Below are 8,288 nucleotides of genomic sequence, written 5' to 3'. Positions count from 1 at the left end.
TTTCCTTGTTTTGGCATATCAAAATCTTTAACACTATTTCTCTTGCATTGTTTATTCTCCCCAGTACAAAGTGGAAATACACTACTTTATCACTTGGTAGAATATATTATCTGATATGGTTTGGCGGTGTCCATACCCAAATCTCATCTTGAATTGTCGTTCTCATAGTCCCCATGTGTTGTGGGAACAGTTGAGTGGGAGGTAATCAAATCATGGGGGCAGTTACCCCCCCATGCTGTTCTTATAATAGTGAGTGAGTTCTCATGAAATCTGATGGTTTTATAAGGGGCCCTTCCCCATTTGCTTGGCACTTCTTCCTACTGACATGTGAAGAAGGACGTGTTTGCTTCTCTTTCCACCATGATTGTAAGTTCCCAGAGGCTTCCTCAGCCCTACGTAACTGTGAATCAATTAAATTTCTTTCCATTATAAATTACCCAATTTCAGGTATGTCCTTATAGCAGCATGAGAATGGACTAATGCATTATCTTACTGATATAATGGAAGGGTCAAAAATTGGAAACAAGTACTTCATGTCAGTAGACTCTACTTACCCTAGAAGCCTCTGTTTACTTTTTTATTCACACGTAATTATTGAGGTCTTACTTTCTGCAAAGCCTTGTCTTACGTGCTGAGGATATAGCAGTGAATTAAATAAAGTTCTTATTTTTGAAGAGCCTTGCATTCTACTGAAGGATATGGCAATAAATAAATAAAAACATATTATGTTATTAATATGATATCACACATGCTATAAAGAAAAAGCAGAATAAAAGAATAGGGGGCAGGGAGGTACTTTTTAAAATAGCATGGTCAAAATAAACCTCCTTAGGAGTAACTATGAGATCTGAACAAAATACAAAAGGACTCAACACATATGCAGTAAAGAAAATGAAAGCCAAAAACAAGTCAGTAATCCATCCAGATGACTGCTATACACTGTTTTCATTTTCCTCATTGGCTATATATAGTGAGTCATTTTTTTCTTTGTTCCGATCTCAAAGTTACATGTATTTGGAATCAGAAAAAAATTTTTAACTTGTTTTATTTGGTAACCTAGATCTCAGTTCATCTAGGATGATGTTCTTTAAAATATATATAGCAGGCCAGATATACTGAATTTACAGATATCATTTAAGTTTGGCATCATTGTATGTGCATTGACATTTATTGTACATAAATTCAGTGATGTTTATGATGGAATTTTTGTAGTAAGCAAAATTTAGGTTCCCTTTACCATTTTGTCTATATGAAGAAGTGTGTTAGACTTGGTAGGAGGTATCCTTGAAGTCACTTTTAGAAAAACATTGGCTCTACTGAGTAGAGGATGGGTTAGTTTCCTGAGTTTCTGTACCCCTCCAATGAAAGACCAATAACTTAAAATTACAGAGGCTGCTACATGGTCTTCTCCAGCAGGCTCATGGAAATGCCTACCCTTCTGACCCAGCCACTAGAGGGATTGTTGTACCATGGAGAAGCAGGTTTCCCCCAGTGTTTTGGGAGTGATTCTGCTCAGGGCATTGTCTGGAAAGTATTCATCATCTTTTCTGAAGAAGTGATGGAGGCAGGTAAGAGACCTCACTTTCCCAGCACGTCTCCTGTTGACTGTGGGCTCTGAGGACGTCTCTGGAGTATGTGTGTTCAGCTTTCTCATTCTCTTTGAAGTCTAGCTATTTGCACTCCAAAGAAGTTAGGATTCTGAAGACTGTCTAGGCTGAATGTGGTTTTTAAACCAAGTTGTTTTCTTTACTATTCAAAAGCTTTGTCTTTGAGAGCATATTTGCCAATAAACTGCCTAGGAGAACTTGTAATGATAACCTAAAATATTACCAGCTCTGTACTTAAATTGCCCTGCTTTTAAATGTGTTTGTCTTGGCTATATTATGTTGTTGAAATAATTTAATATGGCAAGTTGACACTTTGAAGTAAAACATATTTTGAGCAATTGTTTTTTAAAGACATGCAAATGTTTTGGTATCTCTAGAATTAATTATAAGCCTTACCCAATTGATAATAAATGGATAGAAATAAAATTTAAACATGGTCAATCAATTAACTTAGCTATTCAAACATGAAAACATTGAAACATTTCCTTTGAAAATAGTTTAATGATTTATCCATATTTGTACTGCTTTGTGACTTTATAGTTAGAATTTAATTAATAAACAATGTATGTATTCCATAATTTATAGTATGCACATGGCTCAATTTCTTAAGTGAAGGGGAAAAATTACATAATATACTAAGCTATACTCACTTAAAAGTCAATCCTGTGACTACTGAGACTCTTTTTTTTTTTTTTTTTTTTTTGAGACACAGTCTCACACTGTCACCCAGGCTGTAGTGCAGTGGTGTGATCTTGGCTTGCTGCAGTCTCCACCTCCTAGGTTCAAGCAATTCTCCTGCCTCAGCCTGCTGAGTAGCTGGGACTACAGGCGTGTGTCACCATGCCCCTGCTGAGACTCTTTACCCCATGAGCTCCCCTCTGTTCCTTAGGCCCCTATGAAATAGTAATCGAAAGTGTGCTATGTCTTCTGAGTTATTTTCAGTAATGTAATGTTTTACATGTCAGATCCATATGTAAACAATAAGTAGACAGAACATAAATACACATTTTTATATAATTTGATTATATGGCTCAAATTTGCAGTAAAGTTTAGTGTGTATTTTTGTGGAGTTAATTGCTCACACAGGGCTTAGAGTCTGTTTTGACCCATTTACTTGGTATAGAACCATGTAGAAACTGCTGGGAACTTTACTTACATGATTATGCTCTGGAATGCTACAGTACATTTCCCCAAGGAAATTCCAAGGACTGTATGGAATACATTATTTTCTCTGCATACAAACTCCCTTCTCTGTCCTGAAGAATATTTTTTGCTCACTTTGTGTGTGTGTGTGTGTGTGTGTGTGTGTGTGTGTAAGGGATAATCTAGAATTCAGTTTGGCAACCTCATATGTAGAGGCTTTTGTTTTTATTTTGTTGTCATCTGTTAGGGCATCACTGTGTTGCTGCTGATAATCTATGGAAATGTCATCTATGAGTCTGCATGTGTATGTGCGAGTGTGTGTTGTCCCCAGTAGAAATCCCAGCTGTATGCTTCAGGGACATTTGCCATCCTTATCCTGAGACTCTCCTGTTTGCTTAGTTTTTTCTTAGATCAAACATACACTTGATTTTGTTGGGGATAACATGAATCTCAAAGTTGCTGCTTAGTTGTTCCCTTGTGGGACTCCAGGGAAGGGCCTTATGGACTTTCCCCTTCCGGGAGAGGATGCCCACCTGCTGATGCTTGCTTCAGACCCCGCCTTCTCTTTCCTTTTTGCCCTTTAGCTTCAACACAGCCCCTCATGGCCCTTAGTCAGGTGCCCTGGGGCTGCTTTTGGAATCTTGAGTCCTTTTACTAGAGAGAGAAATGCCCCTCTCACCACTCCTTTGGTCCCTTCTTGGGTCTTAGAAACTGGGGGCCTCACACTTTTTGTGGGTGCTAGAGGAGGCTCTCCTTCCTTCATCAAGAGGAGGATGGTCTTAGACAGCATGAGTGAGAATGGATGTGGGTGCTCCTCTAATTCCTATTTTTGCCTATCCAATATTGAGTGTTATTGTTGATTCCCTCATGAGTTTCTCAAGAAAGTAAGCACATTATCCTAAGAAGAGAACTTTTTTCCTAATTTCATGTGAGAAAAAGGCAGTGTCTTATGTCACATGACTTTGAGTCTTCCCTCCTATAAAATAATCAGTCCTGCATTATTTTGCAAATGAGTAACTAATTCTTCATGTTCCTGGATTATTTCTCCTGTCTCTGATTATTGTTCCCCTAATAGAATGTAAACTCTATAAGGGCAAGAGTGTTTGTTTTATTCACTGCTCGATTTCAATACCTGGAACAATGCCTAGCACATGCTATATGGTCAATATATATTTGTTGAATAAGTGAATATTGTAAGGGTTGCATACTACCTCAAATGGCTTCCTTTTGGGGGCTGTGTGTGTGTAAAGAGATTATCAACTTGAATTAGTTGCTATTTTTTATAATTTTCATCCCCACATCCAGAAGAAGCTTCTAATTTGCTCCCCACTTCAGCACTGATGGTAATAAAAATTGAGTAAAGCAAAGAAACTGAAGGACAGATGATATAAGTAACCTACTTTACTAATAGGCAGCTGGTCAGTTTGTAGCACAGTTTGAAGTCCAAGGACTTACCTACTTTAGATTGATCTGTTTTAAATGGGTTATAATATACATTCGGGATCATAACAGCTATTTGCTGAGTAGATATAAGATTTGTCTCTTAAAGCTAATACGTAATTTTAGAAGTATCCATAGCAATAATATCTAAGCATTATATGTGTAACCATTTTTCAGGTTCAAAGCTTACAAGATGCTTCAGAATGTTAAGCATCTGATTTTGTTTTAAACAAGAGTGTTTAATAGAGTAGATAGAAATAGAAAAGACGCTGGCCCTGGTTTACAGACACTCAGCAAAAGCCAGTCATCCTTTGCAGCATGTGGACTTCACATTGGGTGTTGAAATTGTGTTGTGCTGGGGCAAATCAAAGGAAATGGGAATATGACACAATCAAAGAATGGAATGAATGCAGGATTCACTCTGATGAGAAAATGAGCTCTCTGAATCAAGCCGGGAAGAGATGAGAGGATTGGGTTAATTTCCTTTCTAGATAATAAATATTGTGGCATAAGGCAGTGAGAGAAAGGACCATTGAGAATGATTACAAAGAAAATTGCTAAGATCCCTATGTCAGTAATTGATCTTAATGGAATTTAATTATTTTATTACCATAATCAGTCACCTCTTATCTTGCTTTTTCTTCCAGTCTACTTTGAGAATTATTAACTCATATTACCTACCTATGGTCAAGAAAAAAACTACTTAATAGCAAGTTTTAATTCTTATTTCAGTATAACTTTGGCAAACTCATTTGTGTGTATTCACAGCACTGGAAGAAAAAAGAGTTACTGTAAAGTGAACTGGGCAGGGGAGATTACTGGATAGGAGTATCCTTGTGTGTATCTTTACTTTCAATTGCTGATATGAGTGCTCTGAAATCACAAATCATGTTCGTTTATTTTGCATTCCCAGTGTCGCTCATAGTACCTATTAACAAGTAGGTAGCTAACAGATACTCATGGAATGAGTAGTAAAAATAACTAACATGATTTTTATTCTTTGTACTATTGTTATTTCTCAGAAGTATGTGCTAGCCCATGTATTTTTACAAATCAAATAGCTCCTTTAATTTATTCTTTATCAACTTATATTGTGAGTTTTGTCTTTCAGATGCTGACATAGCATCTATTAAACGATATCTTTACTATTTCTTAGGGTAGTACGCATCTTAAAGATGAGAAAGCTGGGAATGGTGGCTCACACCTGCAATTCCAGCACTTTGAGAGGCCCAGGCAGAAGGATTGCTTGAGGCCAGGAGTTCAAGACCAGCCTAGGCAATAAGAGGAGACCCCATCTCTACAAAACAAAACAAAAACAAGCAAAAAAAGGTGAGAGGTTATGGCCAAGTGGACTTAGGTTTTGTGCAATTATCAAAGCTGCTGTTTGTTTCTGTTTGGCTTATCTGTGAAAAACTGACGTTTTAATAAGATTTTATATTTGAGGATGGAAAGATTGATAATAACACTTAGGAAATGCTAATATTGTAGTCATTTTCTTTATACTTGCAGTACTTAAAAAATCATGGATCTTTTTGCTATCTAACTAATTGGATTTTTCTTTTTTGAGATGGAGTTTTGCTCTTGTTGCCCAGGCTGGAGTGCAATGGCACAATCTCAGCTCACTGCAACCTCTACCTCCCATGTTCAAGCAATTCTTCTGCCTCAGCCCCCCAAGTAGTTGGGATTACAGGCATGTGCCACCATGCCTAGCTAATTTTGTATTTTTAGTAGAGATGGGGTTTCACCATGTTGGTTGGGCTGGTCTTGAACTCCTTATCTCAGGTGATCCACCTGCCTCAGCCTCCCAAAGTGCTGGGATTAGTGGTGTGAGCCACTGCGTCCAGCTCCTAATTGGATAATTTTGAACAGCCTGTTATTCCCTTCTATATTTTCTTGTTAAAGTTATATACAGATGCTCCTCCAATTATGATGGGGTTACATCATGATAAACCCATCCTAAATTGAAAATATTTTAAGTCAAAAACACACCTTTAACTTAAAGATATTTTCAACTTACAATAGGTTTGTGCAGACTTAACACTATGCTAAGTAGAGGAGCACACAAAGTGTGTATCACTTTTGCACCATTGTAGAGTCAAAAAGTTTTAAGTTGAACCATCGTAAGTTCAAGACTGCCTAGATTTGATATTTGCACTAACTTTTTATTTTGAAATAGCTTAAGACTCACAGGCAGTTGCAAAAAATAGTACAGAGTTCCTAGCGTACCTTTCACTCAGCTTCCCTGAATGATTGTCAAAGCCAGGAAGTTGATATTGATGCAGTATTAACTCAAGTATACACCTTATTCATATTTTACCTGTTTTTAAGTGTCCTTTTTAGATATATAGTTCTGTAAAGTTGTACCATATATATGGATTCAAGTAACCAACATCACAATTAGGATACAGAATTGTTCCAGCTCTGCAAAGAAACTTCTTGTGCTAGCTCGTCAATGTCACACCCTTCCCCCCAAACCTAACTTCTGCAATCACTGATCTGTTTCATCATCACTATAATGTGGTCACTTAGAGATATCTATTTATTGGGAATTATATGATATGGAACACTTTGAGATTGGCTTTTTCCACTCAGCATAATGCCTGTGATCTGAGAGACCAAAAAATATGTACTTCTATCAACTAAGATGGATCGTAACATTAAAAAAACAAGAAGTTACCTGTGGGTCAAGGGTTCAGGGCCTAGCAGACACATGGCAGGTTTCTAAATTCTTACAAGAAAAAACACACTGTAGCTAAACTGGTGAACAATATTCCCTATGAGACATCAGGCAAATTATCCTGACTCTGATATACAACTCAGGTCACTACAACTGGGACTGGACAAAGGATTAGCTTTACCAGTATTCTTTTTTGATGAGCAACTGCAGATCTTCAGCCAGGTTCAGCCCACTTATAGAGGCCGCGCACAAACTTGGTGTCTTATGGTTCACCTTTTGACATAAAGAGCCATATTCTACCTCATTTTAATGCTAAAATTCTGCCCCAAAGTGAGCATGAGATATATGTTACATATATGTTTCCCATTGCTCATGTGCTCAGCTCCCCTCATAAATACATACAACTTGCCCTAAACCTGCTGATTATGTGCAGGTTTAGGGAAAATGGGTAATATGGATCCTCTGAAGCATACAATCCAACCTATCTTTCCCTCTTCCAAGAGAGAGCACCTTCAGTTCATGCTAGAAACTTTATCTTCCTGGCTTCCAAACCAATATTGCCAATAATACTCTCTTTCCTACTATCTAGCTATCCTGGTGGTCTTTGGTCTTTTGGATGACATACCCTCGAGATCTATTCAAGTTTTTGAATATAGCAACAGTTTGTTCATATTTATTACCCTATTATTCATTAGCAATATTCCATAAATGTTTGACTTTTGATAACCTTCAAATTCACAGCCATAACATCCAAATGGAAAGTAAAAGTCTCCCCAAAATTATGACATTAGGGCATGTTATGAATATAGTTTCCAAAGCCAGAGAAAGATATCAGGGATGAACAAGACATTTTTTCTCAATCTTCCTCGTGTATTTTGAACTTTCTTACAAACAGATGCCATACAATCCAGCTCTCCTTTATTTTATTAAATTTTTTTATGGTGTGACACTTCAGGGTTTCTGACTGCTTTCTTCAGTTACTTGAGCATTGATTTCTTCTTTGACCATCTATATGAATTCTTTCTAACCTGTCTTTTAAATCTCAGTTTTCTCAGTGGCCTAAAGTTGAATAGCCCAAATTGTTCCTCTAAGGAATGAAGCAAGCTGCGAAGGTGTGTTGACCTATAGGGTAAGCCTGTCAGGCCTCTGTTTGCCTGAGTGACTGAAGATCCTTTCAAGAAAGACATAGTTTGGTTAAGGACAATGGGTTGAGGTCTACAAGAAAAATGTGCGTCTGAGAATAACGCCATGTTTATCATTCAAATTTTGCAAGAGAGTTTCAAATAAAACACTTTGAAAATCTACCTGAGCTCTTTTTCTTCTATCTTTGGTGGATATTGAGTATGAGACATTCTGACAACCTGTCGGAAGTACTACCCTAAGAAATGGTGTTTAAAGCATCAGGAGAGGTGATATTATTG

At 37.3% G+C, this 8,288-nt stretch overlaps 1 long non-coding RNA gene across 5 annotated transcripts in view; it reads left to right on the top strand.

Annotated features, from left to right (window-relative positions):
• Nucleotides 1-422: 422 nt before the first annotated feature.
• Nucleotides 423-8,288, top strand: part of LOC116556993 — a 29,275-nt gene continuing 21,409 nt past the window's right edge. For 3 of the 5 annotated variants that reach the window (XR_004271310.1, XR_004271309.1, XR_004271306.1), the window contains exon 1: nucleotides 423-1,568. This is a non-coding gene — a long non-coding RNA (uncharacterized LOC116556993). The remainder of the gene's footprint in view (nucleotides 1,569-8,288) is intronic. The other 2 variants (XR_004271307.1, XR_004271308.1) reach the window with 2 other exon arrangements.

The sequence above is a fragment of the Sapajus apella genome, unplaced genomic scaffold (genome assembly GCF_009761245.1).
Source record: "Sapajus apella isolate SASKATOON/1434 unplaced genomic scaffold, GSC_monkey_1.0 scaffold18, whole genome shotgun sequence".
Classification (NCBI taxonomy): Eukaryota; Metazoa; Chordata; class Mammalia; order Primates; family Cebidae; genus Sapajus; species Sapajus apella.
This window is presented reverse-complemented; position numbering and strand designations above follow the sequence as displayed.